Consider the following 25,214-nt stretch of genomic DNA (forward strand, 5'->3'; position numbering starts at 1 on the left):
TTCAATAACAAAAAAATGAATTCAATATAATTATATATTTGATAATAATTTGAACTAAAGCGTACTTCCAGCGGCTCATTGGAACAACGCTTTGGCACATTTAACAAATAAACTCAATGCACAGTTTGGCTCCAGCGAGGCAAGTTGGCTCCAGTATCAAAAATATACTTAAAACGACTTTTCCTTACCGGAATCAAACTTATTGCATAAATATAAATAAATTTAAATATTTTTCTAATTAAATTAATGTAATCAGAAATAAGTCCGTTAGTAAATAAATATATAACACTGTTAAATACTTCTAACTGTGAATATAATAAATATAAAAACCAAATAATAACATAAGCAGCAAAGCATTTCGAAGAAGTCACATAAAATGTTGCATATGTATAGACATTTAGCTAATAAATTATCGTTAGAAAGGGGAAGAAGTTATGCCCTTAATTGCTAAGACATAGTAACGCTAAAACTCACACATACACATAAATCAAAATGTACAGAAAGGCTATGAAATATAACAAAATGCAAATATAAATAGCCACACACATCTAGATATTAGCAACTCAGCAAGCACACAATGTAGACACTAAGTAGACAAGAGTAAATAAGAAATTTACCAACACACAGACAAACAGCTGAAAGTGACATCTACAAGTATACACATGAAAAAAGTTGAAATTTAACTACAGAGGCAGAAAAAAAATATGTACATATGTGTGCGCTTAAGAATCAGTGAAAATTACGAGTCGAGTAAGGACATGTCCAAAACAGATTTGCGCAAACACACACTTGCACGCCAAATACGCCCATGTACAGTTATCAAACGCAATAATGTATGTGTGTGTTGGCGCTTGCACTGTTGTTGGCATTAATACTCAGCAACTTTAAGCGTGTAAAGTCTAATAAATCTAAGTTAAGGCGTCGTCACAGCAGGAAATATGCAAAGTGTAGTATACGAACAGGCGCGCAAGCTGTGAGGAGCAAAGCAAGCATAGAAGCCGGGACATTTACTCCCATGTACACATGCATATTAATAGACATAAGTCTTTGCCTGCCTTAATAAGCCACAGACCACCACACACACATACATGCAAATAATACTCACTTAGAGACTCATTTTAACTGCTGCTTGGGCTACACTATGCGCTTATTTCTCTTTCTGCTGTGCTTGAGATGCGCTACTTTATCAATTATATGTATTTGTATGTACACACCTACAAAGTCGGTACATACTTATGTACCGACACATATAAATAAAATAAAATGTATATAAAGACCCGCATAAATGTGTAGCAAGTTCAGCTATATATCAATACAATTCTAGTCTACTAAGCTCATGCTTAAGTATTTAAGCATCCTCATAAGCAACTACTTAAGTGTATAAGTATAGATGTAACTGTACTTGTGAACTTACTAAGTGCATCATGATAACAAAAAAAAAAAACACTATACCAAATGTATGTATGTATTTATGTAATAAAAATATATGACCACACTTGCTCCTTAAGTGTAAATAAAGTCAAATGTGAAATTGTGAAATTGGTGAAAGCAACAAAAACAAACACTGTAATCTTATAGACTCACTGACTAACTGACTCAACTGCGTTAATGAAAAAACAAATACTCTCTCCAGTGCAAATAAACTGAATTTATATTTGTAAAAAAAACACAAATGGTCTTTCATTTGGACATATATGTATGTACATATAAGCAGGTAGTTTAACGAGGGTAAGTTAGAGCAAAGCAAACTATATAAACTCATATGCGCTGTGGTAAAGTTTCAACATGTTTAAAGTGAAATTTTCTCTATAACTGCTAAGGTTTTCTGGATGCATGTCATATGTCGCAGTACACCTTTAGTACACTGTAAAAATGAGTGAAATCAGATGAGAAACACACCCACTCTTCATATAACGATTATTATACAATACGATTATTATACAATAAAAACTTTTAGTGGTTTTTGCGATAACTCATTGAATAAATGTGCCATAAATATTATATTTCACAACCAACATGGTATGAAAGAGCTTTAAACAATGGAGCCGGTGTAAAAATTGGATCGTGGACGTGGCACTGCCTATAACTCTGTAACTACTTGACCAATTTCAACCAAATTGGTGTGTGAGGTTATTCAAACATTCCTTTCATACACTGTGAAAATGCAAATCGGATGACAATCACACCTACTTCCCATGTAACAAACTTTTAAATTTTATCTGATTCTTTAATTTTACAGTGTACAAATCAAAGATCAATGAAGTTATCAGTGTAACACGTTGCACAAATAGTGTCCTCAAGCTATTTCATCTCACATCCAAAAATTGTCGAAATCAGACTATAACTCATCAAGGACCCAGACACCAAATATGTAAACCTCAGTGCATACGGTTGATTTCGGAATTCAGAAAAAATGATGATAAGGAATTCAGAAAAAATCTCTTTCTAATAACAGTGTATCTTCGTGCCTAAAATCGATGATATCAGGGAAATACTTCCCCTTGTCCCCACATAGCTAATAAACGAATTTTCAAATATCCGTATATATTGGTCAATCTGTGAGGTTTCTTAATGTAAAATTCAGGGAGCCTTTATTTCTGCTAGTGATATGTCGTAATACCAAAATGGTAACCCCCATATACCTTGTATAAGAAAATTTATAATAGTTATATAAGAATTTAAAACTTCCAGTTTTAAAATTTTCGGTTTAATCTTTTAAAATAATTTCCACGAATATTTCTTTTATAAGTATTTATACTGTCTCAGCCTTCTGTTCAATAATGCCTTTTAATTGAGGGTGTTACCTAATACTATAATTTTAATTATAATTAAGGCTGACTTGTTAGTCATTAGTAAGAGCTTGTCTTGTATTTTATGTACATATGTATATAACAGTTGACCTCGTCTGAGATTTCCCATATGCGGATATCAACGAACTGCTTATTTTTAAATGACAAAAGAATGTCTGTCCAAAACGATTGTTCAAAAATCGCTTGTGTAATAAATGGATTTTTTGATTTTTAAGTCTGTTTAACAAAGCCGATCACATCAAGGATCCAAAAAACTCTTCTTAATTTTTGAGTTCCATAAGATGACCTTCAGCGTTACTACCCATATGAATGTTGATATGACAGTTAACTATATAGTGTTCTGTCACTGCCGATAGACCAAATTACAACGGCAGATAATTGAAAAGCGTGCCAGTAGTTTTTAAATTGAAGGAGTCTTGCGCGTTATATGTCCCCCAATATTTATTGTATGCGGGCTATTGCAAACACTTAAGGCCGTTGTTGTTGATATGGCGATATAAAGCATTCTCCAAACAATATATTTCATTAATATTAGTTTCTTTGGATTATTGAAAAGGAGAGATAAGAACTTCACTTCAACTTAAAACAACAGAAATACATGATAATTAAAGATTTTTAATTTTTAAATATTTGCGAGCTCTAATCGCAATTTCAAACAGATATTTTCAACAACGTATCGTCATATCTGCATGCCAATTTCTGCGAAGTTCCACACCAAAATATTTGTCTGGGAATATTCAGTTATCGAGGCAAATATCATTTAAGCAAATTAGTATTTTCAAAAATTTATTGGCAAACGAACGCGCCATAGTACTTATAAGCAAAGATTTTATGCGACGCTAATTTACTGCTTAACCTCAACTAATTCAGCTGGTAATTAGTGAGACCTTAATTGCTTTTGTCTCAGCTGCTGGCACATGAGACCTTTTTCATTCTTTACTATTTGTTACCTCTATTTTCTGAGGAAGAATAAGTCATGCCAAAAATAAGCGTAAAAGTTTGTAAGAGCGCTTAATGCTTTGAATGCCGCAGGTAAAGTCCCAACAGTTGACCATATATAAAGGCGGCTTAGCTGGCTGAGGATGGCATTGGAAATTTAATTGCATTGGTACGTGTGAAAGTACAAATTATTTAGACGCAGATTTAATGGTTTTAAGATAAAAGGTTAAACGATAAATTACACAAATATTTTTTTAAATAAATAGCTGAAGGACGTATTTTGTGGTAACGGTGAAATCTATTGAGATTAGGATATGCTAAGTAACGAGGTAAGGACTGTACCAACATGCATTTATAAAGTAATCATTTCAAAAGCATTTAATTTTCTCTCCTGATAGTATCTAAGGGAAATTAGACATAAGCCTTCCACGCACTCTTGCTGGTATTTTATACGATGAAAAAAATATATTATTATTATTCACGCAACTCAAATAAGTCAATTAGCAAAATGTCAACTTAATTATGTATAGGAAAGTATTGTTAATTGCCTGAATTCAGAATATAATAAAAATATTAAATTAGTATCTTTCTGCCATACTAGTTTTTCCCAGTACTTTGATTTAGCCTAGTAGCAAAATTTTAAAGATTTTCGAATTGACAAGATTAATGCACTAATCAAAAGTATTACCCGATTTAATTAAATTAATTTATTGGCCGTTATTATAAATGATTCAAATAGTGACTTAATTACCAAATTGTCTAATCCAATATGTATAGAAAAGAATTGTAAATTTACTAAATTAGGGAGATATTTGAAAAGCAAATTGTGACACCTAATCAAATTATGGTATTAACCGTCAGTAATTAACACACAGCAACTTACATAATTGTATAAATTTGCAAATTGTATACGTATAAGATGAAATATCTTATTTACTCAAATAAGTGACTATCTGAACAGCGTATTATGTCATAAATCAAATTATATTATAAGAAGCAAAGTAGGCCATATAATCAATTACTTATTAGCCATCAGTAGCAATTAATAATGGGATACACACATGCGAATAAGAAAAAATTGTGGATTGACTAAATTAACGGACTACCTGAATGTTTTATGAATTATGTCTTAAAAAAATCAAGAAAAGATGTTAACTTCGGTTGTCCGATCTAAGCAATTTCTGCGAAGATTTAACCATTCCCTTAATTAATAATATATGCAAAATTTCGTGAAGATTTCTCGTTAAATGAAAAAGTTTTCATACAAGCACTCGATTCCGATCGTTCAGTTTGTATGGCGGCTATATGCATTAGTGGTCCGTGCTCGGCAGCCGACAAATAAGCATCGGTTTGGAAAGAAAAGGACGTGTGCAAAATTTCAGAACGATGCTTCAAAGACTGAGGTACTAGTTTGCGTATATACAGACAGACGAACATGACTAAATTGACTCAGCTCGTCATGCAGATCTTTTGTATATACTTGTATATTTTATAGGGTCTCGGGCGTTTCCTTCTGGGTGCTACGAACTTCGTGGCATACTAAATATACCCTGCCCATAGTATAATTAACTTATTTAGTGACAGTGATGCATATTTCAGTCTTCACGTTAGTCAATTAGCAAAATATATGAACATATACCTATACATAAGAAATATTAATTGCCTAATTAAAATGTGTTCTCATATTATACCCAATTGAATCATTTAAGTATCTCGTACCTATGTTACCCTAACAAGCAATTTTTAGTAACAGTATTTTTCCAAGTTTCCATACTTCCTAGAATTTTCTACGAGTAGTCGAGAAACAATTGCGAAATACATTCTTTACCTACTTAATTTATATTTTATGCAATTCTGCTAAACAGTCCGGAGAAACTTTGTCTGCCTATGCGAAAGCATTGAGAATATAGTAAAACAAAAGTATACGTATTAAATTATATACTACACAAGTTTCAGGCACTAAAAAAAACACAATAAAATAAAAGCAACAATATGGCAAAGTAGGGGAAAAATGAAAGGGATAAGTTGTGCGAGCAAAATGGAAAACTAAGTTTGCTAGTTGAAATTGTTGTCGTCAAAATTTATTTACAACTGTAAAAACATTTGCAAAAGTTGTTTGCGCAGTTCAGTTCAACAGCAACAGCAATAATCGTATTGTTTTGCGCGAATAAGCAGAAGGTCGAATTTAAGTCGCAGTTCTTAATGTCGATACACGAAGACAGAGAGTTAACCGTATACCCTTAAACGGAATAATTTTGGTCGAACTACTCTCACTATCAGTTATCTCGGTAATTTAATGTTTCTAGAGAGAACAGAATTAAATACAAACATAATAATAATGTAGAAATTTAGAGAAGTTTTAAGAATTTTCAATGATACAAATGTTGGTTGAATTTATATTATATTTAAGTCATTAATACAAAATTTGTAGTTAAACAGACCTGAAAAATTCTTAAAATAATAATATCTTCGAATTTTATATATTGACATTTTTATAGGTATTTCATTTATGTAAAATGACGATATAACATAGTTTTAAGCAAATATTCGTATAATTTATTATGAAAACATTATATTCGGTAATAAAAGCTAGAGTTAAATATAGACCTAATTTATATATTTTTAGTACTAAAACTTTTCATATATTTCTTATCTTTCTTACCTATTTTTATTAACGTGAGTGATATAGACAGAATGATTTATTTAATATAATCTCAACCAGTTAGTATAGATACTCTTATATTCAGTATATGGTATGACCAATTTTAATCTCATTCGTTTAAGGGCGGGTCTATGTCGCTGGAGCGAGTTGAATATTTATTCGGCCAAGGACAGCCATCCCTTTTTTGGTTGCATGTTTTCTATTTCCAATTCTAGCCTTTTAGCCAGGAAGGTTTGCTGTACTATTTTGGGGTATTTTTATTGCTAATGTTATTCAAAATGGCATTATACCAGCTGCTCACATTTGACCCGTACTGACAAAAAAAACTACATTTTGACTTATTTAATACAAGTCTTTATTATCGCCGCCAAAATAGGCAGCTGAACAAATACGAGCATGCCAACATTTTATCTAAATTTTCATACATTAGTTATAGACCTCGGCTGGGATGACTTTTAGTGCCTTTAGCGAATTTTTAGTCTTTCGGGTCAACTCATTTTTATAGCGACATTCGGAAGATAACGCTCGATTGATGGACAGCTTCAGTGTCATATTCATAAATACCAGCCTCATCACCGGAAGAACTGCTTTTGATGAACGCTACGTTGTCAAGTAACTCTTTTGTGACCTCTACTGGACGTCGTTTTTGCAAAAGATTCAGGTCGTTTGGTATGTGTGTAGCATTGACACCTTTCATACCCAAAACATTAACCTAAATGTGTTGATTAATTTATAAAAGACGTTAAGATTCTCTACTATTTTTCTGATGTCAACACGACGATTTTCAGTACTTGAAGTTTCTTTCACTTGTTTGATTTTATCTTCAGAGGTGCATGAACGGCTCGCATGTGGCAAGTTTTCGATGACTTTACGATATTCACTGAATGATTTTTGCTACTCAAATATTTGTGTTCGTGATAAAGTGAACTCCCGAAAACACTTCTGCAACATTTTCAACGATTCCGTAGCTATTATTGCATTAGAAACACCAAATTTCAAGCACATGTTAATTTTTTTTTATGGTAAAAATCGCCAGACAGGCCTTTCCGTTTGCGCGATTATTTTATAAGAAGCTTCCGGGTCATGTTTGATTTTGAGTGTATAATAGACTTTAAGAAATGCTTATATTGAAATAGCTTATCGCTGAACGAAGCGAACAGTTAACTCTATATTTGTATCGATTATTTCACGGTGTTACAAACAATCATTAGGTGAAGAAAGCTGTTATACCATCAACAACACGTTGTGAGAGTATAAGAAAACAAGTATACCTTCTGAGAGAAAATCTTCGCATCACACACTCCTTCCAAACGCAATTTCTTGAGCAATGAGAAAAGTCACATTATTTCAGGTTCGTTAAACGCATCACGATGACACAATAGCCATCAACCGCTGAGCTGTGCAAGATCGCTGCTTAAAGCATTGTCGCTGCTTTTTCAACACTGCGGTGGCAAGGCGTGAGTGCTGTGCTTTATGGCAGTTGTTACACACACCCATAGATCCCTTAAAGCTGTCTGTGTTTGCTTAAAACAGGTTCGCGCTCAATATTTATGTAACTATATGCATCTTGTTGTTACTGTTGTTTCTTATTTTGCTCTTGCTAATTTTCTCTGGTTTATTTTCGAGTATCACAACAATTTGCAATTAATTTTTAACTCCAGGCTAGCCATCGTAAGTCAACCAGTCAGCCAAAGTCTGCAACGAAGCTTCTTACATCATTACAATGTCGCCTGCTGCTTCGCCTCCCGTTCGTCGCCCTGCACCTTTCGTTATCCGCAATCCACTTCACGCTTGTCGCTGGTCGCTGGCAGCTTTTTTGCGCTTTGTTGCACTTGCAGCGCATTTACTAGTTTGTCGTCATTTTAGCTACTTTTGTGCACTTGCTGCGATTGCAGTTAGTCATTGTTGTTGTTGGCGTTGGAGTTACAGTAATTCGCGCTACAATTCGCAGCGCACGAATAAAAGTGACTATAAAAGATAAGCAATTGTGGTAGTTCCCATCAAAGAACTAAATATTTTCCACATACATATAATATGTATTTTTTATTTTTATTTCCTTTCTCTTTTGTCTTTGAGATTTCAAATGTTATGTGCCGTGAAGTGTCGTTGCTGGCGCTAGCGGGTTAACTAGCCACCACTCGCATATAGAGCTTATATGTAATGTCGCATTAAAAGTGGAGAAGTTCAGCGACTTGGCATTGGTGCTGCATGCCACACGCCCCGTCTCCGCGCTTGCCTCAATCAACGGCACTTAGCGCGCGCATAAAACTTGCCAACCTCGTTAACTTAACAAATGCGAAATTTACTCATAGGAGCATGTAGTTGCACTTTTTATTCACATTAATATCGTCAGCTATTCGTAGTGTACAAGCAATTCCGCGCAAGTTGTTCGAGTTCTTTACTACTTCAACTTGTTTATACTCCTCGCAATATGAACGAAGCAAAAACGCTTGAATTTATTTTTTATCGTTTTCTTTTGGGGTGCTTTCTTTACAAGTCCTCTGGTACTAATTCAAATTGTTATAGTGTGTCGAATTGATCACGTCGTAACTGACAAAATATTGATATAGGGGTCAGCATATGTACATATGTGTACATACATACTTGTATATATGCACAGCTCAAATATCTCGCTTTGAAGAAATGTGTTTTCTTAGCTTAAATCGATTATATCAAAAGTTGTATCAAGAGTTGTTAGTTGCCATTAAAAATAAAATAGTTTTTTTTTAATTTAATAATAAAAATTTTAAATTTTAAAACTAAAAATTGCTAAAATAAAACAAAAATATTTCAATATGCAATTTTGTCAACCAGTGCTCTAGAGTATTGAATATGATGGCTCTGTGTGAGCTCTAATTTAAAATAGTAGAAGACGAAGTACGCAAACGCAAAAAAATGGTAATTCTAAAATAATTTTTTTTCAAATATTTAATTACAAGCTTGGGTCTAAAAATTTTATTTCGGATAAAGAATTTTTTTTTTTTTGGAATTATAGTTATTTTGTATCACTTATCGGGAATTGTATTTTTTTTTTTTTTGGGATTACAAAATAAATAAAAAATTATTTAAATGTTAATTCAATTATTTCTTACATTTTGCATTATTTGCAACATTGCGTATTAATAACCAATTTTTCTAAATGTAACTAATAATTAATATTAGAATTTGGTCATATTTATAATAACTTGACATAGCGAATATATAGAAAAATAGTAAATAATCAAAACTGCTTCACAGTAAAATTAAATGTTATTAGAAATAAAAGTTATGCGGCAATTTTTTATAACAAAACAAAACCCATGGTCGCTATATTATTTTGCACATATAAGAATTTTTTTTCGAATCGGTTTATTTGCTAAATTTACAATATACGAGAGGAATAAAGCAAAAAGAATTAAAAGACTTATAAATCGAGTTTGTTTATATATAATTTTAAGGTTGATAACAGCTTTGTAATTAGTATTTAAGTAGGTTGTATTGAATAATTAGTAGAAAGTGCATTATATATAAAACAGAAAGCCCTTCAAAGGTCATGGAAACCGCCTACATGCAACATTTTCCAAAATTTGTTGGAATTACACGTTCATTGGTATATTTTCAAAGGTTCATACATATGTACAAGTTTGGCATTGATGCGTGCGGTAAACCAGCTCAATTGGCATTTGATTTTCCACCCATTTTAAGTGAAATGAATAAACGCATATATGTATACCCTTTACATATACTATATATATATATATATATATATATATATGCGTGTAGATTCGTCCGAAAGCGAAACAATTGCTCTGCTGGCATCACGCCAATTCGCAAATTAAAATGCATTTATTACTTTGGCGGCGGAAAGCACCTTGAAGTGTTTCAATATTTGTTGTTATTGTTTGTCTGTAAGTCATTGACATGGAAATCAATAAGCGCAATAACGTGCCGCAAACAAAAAAATAATTTTAACTACAAAGTTATTGTAACGGCACTTAAGCTTTGGCACTCGGTAACTGTACTCGTATATGAATGGGGGCATTAATTGAAACTCATTTATGCACATATATTTTTTCGATTTTTGATTTTGCAAACAGCAATCTACGCTAATGCATTTCCGTTCAATTTGAACCGTTATAGCAATCTAAACAAAATAAGCGCTTGAGCATTTGTGGGGAAAAGAGATTTGGACATATATTTCGGCTATGAATGTTAAATGAAGGTGAAAAGTGTTCAGGGTTTTAGCTAAAAGCATTAAATGAAAGCGTGGATATGACATAAGCCTTTATTTAGTATAATCTGCTCTCAAACCAGAAAAAAAAGTTATTATTACTGAAGTAAAACGCAGCCCAAAACTGCAGCCCTAGAGCTATACTCATTGTTTTTTTTTTTTGTTATATTGAAAGCTTTTTGACCCAGGTAAACTCAAAGTAGCAAGAACTTCATCATGAACAAGCAGCAGTGTCTGCTATAGAGGTCCGATATCGGGGTTTTTTTCTACAAACGAACACCCCGTCACGCTGATCATTAATACAATTTATAGGATCTCCAACGTTTCCTTCTGGGTATTACGAACTTCGAGAGAATACTGAATATATTATGTTCAGGATGTAATTAAATAAACAAAATGGCAGACTTTGAAAAAAAATGTCAAGTCAAGCAATCGGATGATTTGTCTTTGTGTTACAACTGCAGACAATTTGAAAAATTTAGTTTTTGAAAATCGCGTTTAAAATAAATTGATAGAGCTGATTGTACTGAGTGACTACATTTTAGAAAAGTGTAAATCAAAAACTATCTCAAATACTCGTATCAATTTAAAATTTTAGTATGTTATTTTTAAAGGTATGCGAAATCAAAAAAATATACAATATATATTTCTTTCATACTAGGTGGGCCCCTTAGTTTTTTACCTGTTATAAGATTCAATAGTCGTATCCGGTTACATCTTTTACTAAACCACAGTGCAATGCACTCTGTCAAGAGATATTGCTCTCAGTAATAAATATCAGACAATATCTCAAGATATTAAAGTTAGTACTTGTTGCAATGAACGGATTTATTCGCGTTAAATAGGAATCTTCAAGTATTGATTAATTGAATTTTCAAGTATTTAAAATTTTATCTATAAATATAACTTTTTAAAAAATTCATTCGCTTTAGGACGAACACCTTACTTCTCGCTGATTTTCAACTAACAAATGAGCATCCATTTGAGTATCTTTAACTCGAACACTACTGCTGTAATGCATATTGCTTATGAACCGACATATAACACAGTGTTCATAAATTTGTTGGCCATAAAAACCAACCGTAAATGCACACCCTAAAGCGTCACAGCAAGTGCAATTGTACAGTGCACAATAAGCATTAAACCAGAAACTCGCAAACATACTTTAGATAAGTTACAAAAACAAAAAAAAATATATAAAAAATTTAATCGCAAAGTGTTCGTATCAATTTGCCAAGCAGTCAGTTTCACACAGAATTTGCGATAAAAATAGCAAACTAGTTGCATATGTTCGCATTTCGTGCAGATAATAAAAATGGTAGCTCTCCGCTTCGTGGAATATCATTTACAATGTTTTTAGTTAACTGTTTGTGCAGAATTTCTCATACACACACACATATGGTACTTAGAGATACGTAGAGCAAAAACAGATGCGTATATACATATATGTAGCTATATGTGTGTGTGTGCGTGCAAATGATGTCACTTACCAAATCGTCTTGCAATTACCTTACTTTTGTTCAAAGCAGAGCGAAGAGTGGACGGTAAATAGCTGGAAGGCATTAATATAATATATGTCACATATGTATGTGGTGTTTATGTATTTACATAAGAGCTACACTAGTGAATATATTTATATTCTTTGGAGATACTTTTTATACCCAGAAGTAAGCGTCGGTGACCCTATAAAATACATATATACATACGCATGTATAAATAGCCAGCGTGACAAGCCGTGTCGATTTAGTCATGTCCCCATATCTGCCCGTCTGTATATATGCGAACTAGTCTTACAGTTTCTGAGATTTTGCCGCGTCCTCTCTCCAAGAACCTGCTCATTTATAGGAATCACCAACATCGGATATATTATATCTTCCATACAAACTGAACGACCAGAATCAGGCCCTTGTATTGAAAACTTTTTTGTTTGGCAACATATCTTTACGAAATTTGGCATACATTAAATTATCAATTTCGAAATTTTCGAAAACAGCGCTACAATCTCCGAACAAATTATTTACATCGGACTAATATATCATATTGCTACCACACAATCGGACATGAAAAAATTTTTTTTGCTATAAGAAATGCAAATGTGAAGGGTATTATAGCTTTCGCACAGCTGAAGTTAACTGTTTTTCATGTTAATATATTTACTACTAGTGCGAACCGACCAAACATTGTAAGCGCCCCCCCACCGCCGTTATGAATTTTCCGAAATCATTCTAGCTCTTTGCACCTAGAAATCTAAATATCAGAGTACAAATACAAATATGTTATGTTTTCCAGCAGCACGTAGCGCCAGCAGCGAAATTGTTAGTTGAATATATGCGATTCGTATGAGAGATAAGAAATTACATTTTCTATTTTGTTGTATACGCGCACATTTGGCATTTTACTACTTGCCACTTGCTACTTGCTGCCAGCTTACTAGCCACCAACTACCAGCTGCTCGCCGAAGCATTCACAAGTGCAAGAGGGTTTGTGTGTAAATACTTGCACTTTTATTTGCATACATATATCGCCGACAGCATGCTCATTGCATTTCAAAGAACTTGTGGCATGTTGCATGTTGCACTTTGCTGTTTGCATGCTTTGGTTGTTGCTGATGATAAAATGCACAACTTTGGGGCAATGTAAGTACTTCACTGCTGACGTTATCTTCAACAAGTTTTATTGAAAGTGAACGAGCGCACTTAATATGCTGGCACGAACGAAGAGCAACAACAACAATGAAAATTACTATGTATATGATAAGGGCAGTGCATGTTGGCTCCAACAAAAGTGAGCGGAAATTTCTTATAAAAAAATATTTTGCACCGAATACACTTTACATAAATAAGAAATTGCAAGAAATATCTATAGATGTAATAATTATTACGATTCATCAAAATTATAAATAAATTATAAACTGTGCATTTGAATTCCGGAGAAACCCTTACGTATTTTTAAACTGCAACAGAATTTAAGTACTCAGTAGCGGATCTAAGGGGGAGCGTTTTGGGTATTAAACCCCCCGAAAATAATCTATATATAGAAGCTATATGCTATAGTGGTCTGGTCTGAAAAAGTTGTTTGAATATATATATAATGCGCAATTTCGTGAAGATATCTTGTTTAATAAAAAAAGGTTTCCATGCAAGAACTTAGTTTTAATATGACAGCGACTTCGACCAATGGGCAGCTTCTTGGAGAAAAAAGGTGATGTGAAAAGGTTTCTGAGCGATATCTCAAAAACATAGGGTATTATTCGCATGTATATACAGACAGACGGACATTGCTATATCAATACAGCTCGTTCCGCTAATTATTTATATATACCTTTTGTAGGGTCTCCGACGTTTCATTTTAGGTGTTACAAACTTCGTGGAAAACTTAACATACTTAACAAAAAAATAGTTGTTTGTTCGATTAACCACTATCAAACGCATACGTTAGAATGAGAGGGAAAGAGTCAGACTTAAGTCTTGAACAAGACTTCCTTTACTGGAAAATTATTCTTCATTAGAATCAAACATTTAATTCATTAAAACTAATTCGAAGACTTCTTTTCTTTGCCTTGCATGGAGTATCACGGTTCCATACTTAAACAAGTAAAATATTTCATAACCTCAAAGTATTGTAACTTTTAGTTATAATATATTTTGTTCTTATCCTCCCTACGGATCAGTGCTTCCTAACTTCTCCGAAAAACCATTAGTCGTCGGTAGCTGTGCAACAAAAGTTCAGTATCCTATACCAAATAACATATTTATCAATATGGACCAACTGATTTTTCTGCTATATTCGTTTATCCCACCAAATAAATTATTTGACCTAGGCTTTGGATTGAGAAGACTGCATATATATATAAATAGTATATATTAAGACCTGTGATGTATGAGAAGCCACTGCACACCATGCATATTTTGGCCACTTGTTGCCCAAAAATTTATTTTTCGAGATTCGGTTAGGCTTTAGAAATACATTTAATAGGTATGTTTGTCGAATGCAAATGCTCTGTAATTTTCGTCTAGGTTATGATAATCGTGAATACGAAAAAAAGACCTAAACTAAACTAATCCTAGTTTACGACATTTCATTTTCTTGTTCTTCCAATTTTATTCAATCTGGTAACCAAAAATATAGGCATTTTTTGAAATTATGAAATATTTTTAATTTTTTTTGCATAGATTCAAGACATTTCTTTTGAGGATAGTAAAGATGCTTATGTTATAATATCTTGCGACCTTAAGGTGCACACCTAGTGTGACAGCCTTAAAACGTCGATTTTTGGAATTTAAAATAAATTACTGTATCAATTATTTTAAAATTTGTAGGGTATATTTTTACATATTTTTAAGAATAAACTTTTAAAGAAAAAAATTTTACGCCTTATTCAACGGCACTAGAAGAAAGATCCTCCATTATTGCAGTGATTCCGGCATTATCAGTGGATGAAAAGTAAAAAAATTTCTCTACAAGATATTGTCCGTGAAGTGACCTCCGGTCGAAAGAAAAATAACACATTGGCGGCGTTTAAAAACAAACTATGAATTTTACCCAACATTTTGTAGTTTTTGGCCCCGCAATACACAGAATATACAGAAAATATTTCAAAGTGATCGAAATATTTATAATCACTGCAGCAAAATCGCAAAATGCTGTTCCGAGATTAAGGCATTTAAACATAATCTGATGGAGCTGATGGAAATGAGCGGCTAAACTTTGAAAGCCCCTAACTCAAAAAATATTTGAAATATTATTTTAAGATTTTGGTCTGACTATTTTAAAATTATAGACTATCGAAATATGCAAAATATCAATATTTTTTTTTTTTCAAAATTTCGTACTCGGTTTGCTCTTTAAAAAAGTATATATGAATATATTATATAAGTAAGTTTGAATAATTATTAAATAAAATAATAATCCTTAGAGGATATCTACGGTCACATGATAGTAATGACAATCACTCTAAATTTTACTCATCTCTTTAGTCACGTATTTTTACGTGATAATCGTTCTAAGATATCTGTTTCAACTATTTGTCAACTCTCTTTTAAATATTTGGCAATTATTATATTTGCAAGTTCTTTTCATATCTGTCACCATAATGATATTATACACAAAAGTTTATAAGAATATAAGGGTACTGGTGCTAACAAATTGTAATTAAATTGTAATTATTATTTAATAGTTGTTGAATAAAATTCAAAACCTTCAAAGGTTATGTTACCCATTTATTTACGTACTAAAAACCGAATGTCAAATGAGACCTATCATAAATTTCTACTGTGCGATATCAACATGCAAATTTCATGCATATGGCGTCGAGGTACGAAATTTGCATTTAAATGAACTGTAATGTGACAAGTGAGTGAGTGAGTGAGCAAGCGAATGACTTACTAAGAAAAATACGAAAAAAGGAGAGTTTAGAGAAAACGTTCATTATTTGTTCTAGTTGTAATTTTATTGTAATTTTCGTCATAAGTTGCTAAACTCAATTCAAGTCGAAAGCGGAATGGCAAATAATGAATAATTTTTAGTAGTTCTTTTTTGTCGAATTGTTTGCATTTCAGTTGAAGAGAGTGAAGGGATTCAATGAACATTTGTAATTTTGAAATTTGTAGGCGTGAGAAACCTAGCTTTTATAAGGCGGTAGGAGGAGTCCTGCCTTGGATAAGTGCGGGTCTTATGGGTGCAAATTAAATACACATCGGTGAGCATTCATACTCGCCCGAGCGTATTTATAGGTGTTGTTATTTTTTTACCTTCAATGAAATCTGATTAAGTCATTCGTTTATTATTATTTACGCTTCATTATTCGTACATTGAAAAAACGGGTGTGTATGTATGTATGTGTGTGCGCGGTAACCTTCCATGAGTACAAGGTGAAGTGTCAATGTTGGCGAGGAAATAAGCCAAAGTCAAACAAGCTGGCGCATTAGAGCGATAGTCGCGTAAGAAATTTTACTCATTATTCAATTTGTCCAGCTGTAACAAAAACAAGCTGGACGCATCAGCAGACATAACTTAGCAACAACAATAACAACGAGAAAAGACAGCAATAATTTTATTAAGCTGCCATAACGAAATTATTTGCCACGCGTATAAAAATAAGCAAACAACAAAAATATGCGCACAAATTCAACACCCAAGGACGCGGTTGCATCTTTCGGCTGCACCACCAACTCACATACAACTTTATTGGCGCGTTGTCAACCAGGCGACCACAACCATAGATGGCAACATGAATCTCTGTTATGTTTTAATAAAAAATATATGCACAATAATTCATTTCCGTGTGAGAACAAATTTGTTTTAAGGGTAATAAATGCGAGAGTTGTTAATGGAATGATGGCGCCGTCCTTGCAAATGTTGCTCGCAGCATTGAAATATACAAACATATGTATATATGCGCTTATATTGGTTTCAGTATTATACAAGTATTCACTCCCATTTGAAGGTCAAAACGATATTGATAATGAATGTTAAAATATAAAATATAAATGTGTAGATATTATTCATACAAATTTAAGTGCAGTTATTATTTGAATTTCAAAACTTAAAAAGTTATCTGGGTAAGGTATAAAACAATACCGGTGGTTTCTTACATAGTGAAAATGAGTAAAATTAGATAATAAATACACAGCATATTGAATTATTATACAACATTTCTAATTTAAACTTTTGCAAAACCTGAAAGTGTTTCCGCGCCTTGATCTTTTCAAATTGCAAGAGTATAAAATGTTCGGTTACAGCCGAACTTAGCCCGAACCTGTTAACTCTGAAACTCCGATTTGATTCCAACAAGAACTGTCAACTCGCAGTTTCCTCCAAATTGCTTCATAGACGTTTTCCACCTTTACACAACTTTATCTTCCTGCCCCATCCACCGTTTATCCACATTTAAGCCGGTGCTTCTTAATTTTGTTTCAAATCTTGAAAAAGCTACTCGCCGCTCTATAGAAGACTACTTTGTAAACCTCCAGAAAATGTATTTTTCAGACGGGTTAAAGATGTTGCAGCTTCGCTAGGGCAAGTGTACTCAGATAAGTGGGAATTAGTTGACAAATAAATCGCTCTTTTTCCAAAAAAAACTTTAAGGTTAAGTTCTTATTGCGTCTGACTTTTAATCACAGATGCTTCTGTAATCAAACAATAAATTTTGGTGAAGAAACGTTCACTGCAGCGGTTTACATCCTTAACTAATGTCGTAGGCAACGGATAACTAGTTTTCGTTTTCTACGAATTATATTTTGAGGCTTTGAAGACGCAAGTAGTGATCTGTTTTGATTTCTTAAACTCAACTGTCCCGGATATGGTTCGTAATTGCTTGTCAAACTAAAGATTTTTTTATAATTTTAACGCTTAACGGCTTTCTAAAATTAATTATTATTAATATTATTAATTAGAAATATGGTGCTAGGATTCCCATTTTCCTACAAGGTTTTCTAGGAAACTTTTTGTCTTTGCTTTACTAATTAACATTTTCACGAAATTTAAATTTTTTTACTCTTCAAAACAAAAAGTCACAAAGAGACATACAATTATTAATTATCCGCGGAAGATATTGAAAAACATTAAATTTTATTATCGATATCACTTACTTTTTATGAATTTCTATTTGCATTAAAACGCTTAAAGCTTTTGTATAAGCTTCAGAACGCACACCCTTGATATATTCCACTACACCCACGCAACCTTTATTAGTGATATGAATAATAAATGTTAGGAAGTAAATCCCCAACAGCATAGTTTTTGTTTGCTCAATAAATAAAATCAACTATTAACTTAAAATTCAAAACAAATTCAATCAATGGGAAAGAAAGATTTCAGTTATTGATAAATGCTTTCAACTGTTACAAATAGTCACGTATACGACCCGGTGTACCCTTTGCGGCAACCCGATTAAATGAGCGCCACACTGATATGTGAATGAACAAAAACCACAGATAAAGTGTGAAGGGCCTTTACACACGAGCTACTACACTAACACACACACAGCAAGTACATTCACAAACACACACGCATACGCGCTCATGTATTGCAAATATTTATATTTATCTAATAAACGTGCGTTTTATGGAAATAATAGGGTTAACTAGCAAACCCTCTGTGGTAAAACTAACCCTGCTGATACTACACAAATTTATAAAGTGCCGAAATATAAACACTTTTATATGACTATATGTAATGTCACATATCGATAATCGAAAAGGTATCCCTTTTTTGTCTACTTTACCGTTGAATAATTTTCGGGGTTTCCTTTAAAGTGGAAAAAATTAGCACTCACAATTTTTAGGGCGATCGAATGAAATTTTCATTTCACTAACTTGTCGACATTGCCTACATCCACACACGACAGTTCAATTTCCAGTCAAGAGGAAATGCGTTTTCTCGGCTTTATGGGCGTCAAGGGGGAACTCGGCGGTGTCACATTTTTCAATTACCGCACCAACGCAACTGAGGCAACGGTAATGCATAGGAGATACCAACTAAGCAGTCAAATAGTCTGGCATATAAACATTATATTACAAGAGCACACACATATGCAAACATACATACAAGTGCGTCCTTATGCATGTCGTCTGAAAAAAAAAATAACTTAAATAACTTTTCATTTTGCCAAAGAAGATTCGCAACCGAAACGTACATTTTTCGTGACATGCCGCAGACAGTTGCACACACGCAAACAACTTGTGCTCACGGCATGGAATGGAGCCAAGGCAGAAGACCGCTAAGTAAATATATTTGTTGTTTTCGTTTTTTGATTTTTTTCGTTGTTGAATAAAGTAGGAAATGTCATGCAAGATGTTGCTTGTACTTATGTGTGGCAGCGTGAATATTTCTGTGGCATAAAGACTTGACAGTGCAAGTGAAATATTCCCTGGAGTGGAAATGCAAAACTGCGCATTAACACATCGACAAGTCCTTAGCGGTAAGCTGAGTAAACTTAACTGGTGGGCATGCGCATACGCACGATATGTTGAGTAGAAACGATAACCATTATGGAGAGTACATTTTTTTCCATACCAGTCTTGCACTGATTACCGAAATGACAGAAAACCATGGCGAGAGTTCTACAGCTCTATTTTTAGCTGTTATAGCAGGTTTCAGATTAGCGAAATTCATATAGCTGTTAATAAATTTTTCAAAATATTATAGTTAATCAGATATTACGAATGGTCACATTGAGTTTGAGAAAATTTCATAAAAAGATTATGACGTCATAGTAGCGGCAAGTTTTAATTTTGCAATGATTTTTAAGCTTCTCCAAATTGCTATCAAGTTCGCTAAGATCTACGCAGTTAGTGATTTAACACAGTCAAAGCTAAATTATTATATGGTGTATAGAAATATACCTTCTCTACACAGACTTCAAACTATATATCTTCCTTTTTATTACAGTCCAGTTTTGGCCATGTAGACCACACAAAGCAAAGACGTTCAAAACTTGATAGAAAAGTAATAGCATCTTATGAAATGAAGCCCCATTTCTGATTTGTTTGATTTTAAGAATCATTCATAAAACAATTCATACAATCTTCTGTTAATAAAAAGTATTCGAAGAACTATGTCTTTAAATACTGAGTTAGAATAATTCCTGGAAGAATGCTGAGCGGATAGTGACGCTCAAGAATTCTGGCCATGATTCACTTTTCAAGTTCAACTAATTAAATTTAACTTCAGGATAACATCCCACGCAACCTCCGCAGTAAACTTGAAACTACTTTCTGACCTTTCTCATAACAGCAGACGTCACATGTAGCGTGGGTAGATAGTATTAAATGTTTTACAAGTTCAAAGGCAACCGTAGGGTTTCCTATTAAAATTGTATTTCCGCCCACAAGCAAAAGAAGAAACAGCAGTTCGCCATTTGACAAAATGCAACAATAAGTAAAGAAATGAGCAACAACAATCTAGTTAGAGCAATAAAGGGGGAAAAATCCAAACCATGCAATAACATGAATACGAAGTTGAGCAATCCAGATGCTGGCGTAGAATGCAATACAAGCACAGAATCTTTGAAAGGCCGCAAGGGAAGCATTAGGGCAGGGCAAATTTTTACAATTTAGTATAATACTAATGCTTAATGATACTCTGAAAAATTGTTTTACTGGACTGAGAGTAATCAAGAAAGTATCAGAGAATCAGATCTGTTTTGTTAACTTTCGCTAATGTGACGTCATATTAGCGTTTTTTATCGTTTGAGAAATTCACGAATTATTCATTAGGGAGATTGGTGAGTAATTTAAAGTAATAAAACGGCAAATAATATTACACTTTGTTTTATTTTATTAATTTGTTTCGCTATATAAGTTGGGTACTAAATATATTTATATTGAATGTCCTAAAGGTATGATTTTTACTTTAAATATGTAAACTTGAGAATTATTACATTCTGAACAGGGTATATTAAGTTTGTCACGAAATTTGCAACACCCAGCAAGAAAGATCGGAGACCCTATGAAATAATGTGTAATCAGCGTGATGAGCTGAGTCAATTTAGCCATGTTCATCTATCTGTCCGTCTGTCTATCTGTTAGCCTATATATACGCAAGTTCCTCAGTTTATGATATATCGATCTGAAATTTTACATTCGTCCTTTTCTCTTCAAGAAGCTGCTCATTTGTCGGAATTCCTATAAGGTGTAACTGCCATACAAACTGGCAAATGATCAAATTTGAGCATTTTTAAGGACTTGTTAATTTGCCAGGATTACTTCACAACATTTAATATAAATTATAGTCGTAGACCGCGCTGTAATCTCCAAAAAAAATTGTTCAGATCGAATGACTATAGCCAATAGCTGCCATTAAAACTTACTAATCAAAATCAGGAGAAAGATATTTTTATACACTTAAATGCTATAAAAAAAATGCATCTGTAAATGGTATTATAGCTTCAGTGCTGCCGAAGTTGACGTTTTCTGGTTCCCATTCAAATTCAATTTTAAACTTTTGTACCTCGTAAATAAAAATGTATAGAATATATCACCTAATAGGCTTATCAAATAAGTATTATATAATAACTGTTTCTGCTTTGCACAAAACAAAATTGCCCTAATATGCATATATGGCAAATAAATCTGCATACATAACATATTGAATGGCAACCACGGCCAACGACGCACCTGTACGCAAAATATTTTGCTGAGATACAGAAAAGTCAAACAACAAAGCGTGCAGCTTATTTTGCCGTTTTTATACCCTGAACAAGGTAAATAAAGTTTGCCACGATGTTTGTAACATCTAGAAGGAAACGTCGGAGCCCCTACCATACTACCACTTTAGCCCTGTCGGTTCGTCTGTCTGTATACAAACGAATTCATACGAATTAGTTCCTCAGTTTTAGTCCCCTCCTTTTCTTACCTAGAAGCTGTACATGTGTTGGAATAGTCGATTTCGGACCACTTTGGCATAAAGCTACCATAAAACTGAACGATCGAAAGCACCTGCTTTTATGAAAATATTTTTCATTTTAGGAGATATCATCAAGAAATTTGGCATGGATTATTACCTAAAATAACGATGCAATCCCCGAAAAAATTGTTCAGATCGGATCACTACAGCATATAGCTGCCATACAAACTGAACGATCAAAATTCTTGTAAGGAATCTTTTGTATTTGTGAAGGGTATTATATAGGGTAGTATAACCAAAGTTAAGGTTTTTTCTTTTTTTCATTTTCATTTTTTAGTTTTTTACAATAAACGGCAACAACAAATAATAGTAACCAACAAGCAGGGTAAGAAACCAGTAGCAGTTATGGCAGCAACAGTAAGTCATATTGTGGAACCGCATAAGTCATCTGACTTGACATTTATGCATAAATACGAAAACGATTCTATGCAGAGTTATGCGTGGTGGGTGACGCGGCGCCGCCTGTCCATTCATATGGAAATGCGTGGGTGTGCACAGGAACGCACATGATTATGTGGGGAAACATGCACATATTGGAAAGCATATTTTCGTTTTACTCACACACACATATACACACGGGGAGACGCACAGCCGCAAGATTGCTTTTGGTCGGAAAATCTGCGCTTGTTCGTCCACGTGATCTGGCAGCATGAACATTTTTCAACTTTCCAATATATTAAATTTTTCTAAACACAAATTCAGATTGTAGATGACAAGGAATGTATGTTTGTGTGTGACTGTATGTATTTGTAGGTGTGGAGCAAAGCAATTTCTCAATGTATGTTATTTTTAGTGCTGTGGCCAAGCGATTTTGAATTTACGATCCGCAATTTAATATAAATACCCAGCAACATGTGAAATGAACCTGAATTGAGGGCGAAATACAGTTGTTTGGTGGGATGAAGGTGAGCTGTTTCAAACAAATGTTACTCATTATGGTTTTGTCCTCAACTTTGAATGGTCTGTTTGATATTCACACGTGAAAATGATCTTCAGCCAACTTTTCATGAAATCAAATCAAGTTACTGATTCAATTTAAGGGGGTATTCTAGTGTAGAATTAAAAGAAAAACGATTTTTTTTTTATATTTTCAAAGTTTAACTATTTAAGAATATGTTTACGATTTTTGATAATTTAAATTATTTTCGGAGATTTATTCTAATCGAAAGACTTTACGCGAAACTTTAAATGCGTTTTTCTAAGACCAGACTTTTTCAATACGATACCCACGATTTCTAAAGTTCTCATAGACAAATTTACTTGAAATTTTCAGAGAATCTTCTTTATAAACATCTCCCGAGTATTCCCAAATTTCCATTTCACTATTTTTAAAAAATACGATAAAATAAAAAAAATGGTATAATAATAGTTTTTTTTTTTCAAACAGTCGCCATTTTGTTAAAATTTTTTTTTTACTTATCGCTAGTTAATACAATTGCGACATCATTGCAGATTAATAATTATTTTTTTGTTTTCATTTCAGGTGACAAGGAGGGTTAAAAACATGAGTATGCTCATGTGTCATTTCATTTTGAGACGCCCCACTTCATCAACTGCCAGTTTCTTAATTTTTAACTTTTTTTAAAATTTTTTTCTGTGCTCTTGTAACTTTAATAAATAACTGATAAAAAATCGATAGTGAAAATATTGATTGCCTTTTTCTTACGACACTTTAAAAACTACCTAAAATTCGTTTGATAAATGTAGGCTCTTCAGCTACGTTGTCAGACATCTCTTCAGCAATCTCCACTCGACGTCGTTTTTGCATAAGATTCTAGCTTTTTTGTAGGAGTCTAGCATTGACACGTTTCATACTCAAAACATTAACTAAAATATGTTGAGTCGATTCATAAAAGATGTTACTGCAATTAAAGCAACATTTTCAACGATTCCGTAGCTGTGATTCTATTGAACAAAAATTTTCAAGCAAATTCGTTATTCAATTTTTCTTTTGGTAAATTCCCAGACAAACGGTTCGCTTCGTAAACAAACAGCTGCCAAACACACACTAATTCACATATGGAGATCAAACTTTACAAGCACAAAAAAAAGGTTGTACCTATCCAGGAGAAATAGCTTTTATCGATTCGGTTTGCGCGTGCAGTTTATAAGGACTAGTCCGTGTCAAATTTGATCAGCTGGTATTTTAAAACAATCGTACTACAAAAATTATAACAAAGAGTTGGAAGATCAATTTGATCGCCGAATCCCCACCAGAGCTAGGTTTAGATATAATATTTGTAACTAGTTCTTTTTAGAAAGTGAAGCCGAATAATTTGAAACAACGATTTAATTATTAGATCAAGCTATCAGCCGAAATATAGCCACGCTTACAATGTATAACTAGAGATAAAGATATTTATTCCAAGTAATTCTCCTCCAAACGATGTACGGTATTTCGCAAAAATTACCTATGTATAATAAAAAGAGCACTAGAGCATAGTAAATGTATTCAATAAACATTACCAATATTGATGAATGAGGCCTGAACGAGTGCATAAAAGAGCAACCAAATAGATACATATGTAGTTGTAAATATGATGAGTGCTTTGCAAAATGGTCTATTTGGTCGGAATTGCTGTTGAAGTACATACACTTAAATACGAATGATTCGATTGATGACTTAGCAGAATATTGAACAGCACGAGAATTTGTAATTATTTGCATGGATGTACGGGTGTAAGAATGTGCGTGAACATGTCGGTGTGTGAAGGATGCAATTTGCAAAGGCAATCGAATACGAGCTCCAAACAATTTCCGTTAAGGATTATATATATATATATGCACATGTATACAAGCAAAAGCAAATACATTATAGCTATGTATATATATACATACCTACATAGACCTATGTATTACGTGTAGAGCAACACGCGCTGATTTGTGTCGATTTCTGCATACGAATTACTTGAGCATCACGACGTCTGCTGTTGATTGACGCATAGCACAGACAACAATTCCGACAATCAAGCACACTTTCTCCAAAGGATATTTGCGGTTATGAGCATCATCCGCCGATTGTCCTTACTTTGCAAAAAACGAGGGCTATTGGTAGCTAGAATATGTTCTACAATGGACACAACAAATAGAGCAAGCACTTTTATAACCAGCGGGGGTGGGAAATGATGATCCACTCAACAAATAACTAAAATATAAAATATCTTAGCTCAGCAATAACAATAAACAA

At 33.3% G+C, this 25,214-nt stretch overlaps 1 long non-coding RNA gene across 1 annotated transcript in view; it reads right to left on the reverse strand.

Annotated features, from left to right (window-relative positions):
* LOC138855861 (uncharacterized) overlaps positions 1-25,214 on the reverse strand; it is a 129,469-nt gene that overhangs the window by 69,295 nt on the left and 34,960 nt on the right. The window lies entirely within an intron of this gene.

This window comes from Bactrocera oleae, chromosome 2 (assembly GCF_042242935.1).
Source record: "Bactrocera oleae isolate idBacOlea1 chromosome 2, idBacOlea1, whole genome shotgun sequence".
In the NCBI taxonomy this organism is placed as follows: domain Eukaryota; kingdom Metazoa; phylum Arthropoda; class Insecta; order Diptera; family Tephritidae; genus Bactrocera; species Bactrocera oleae.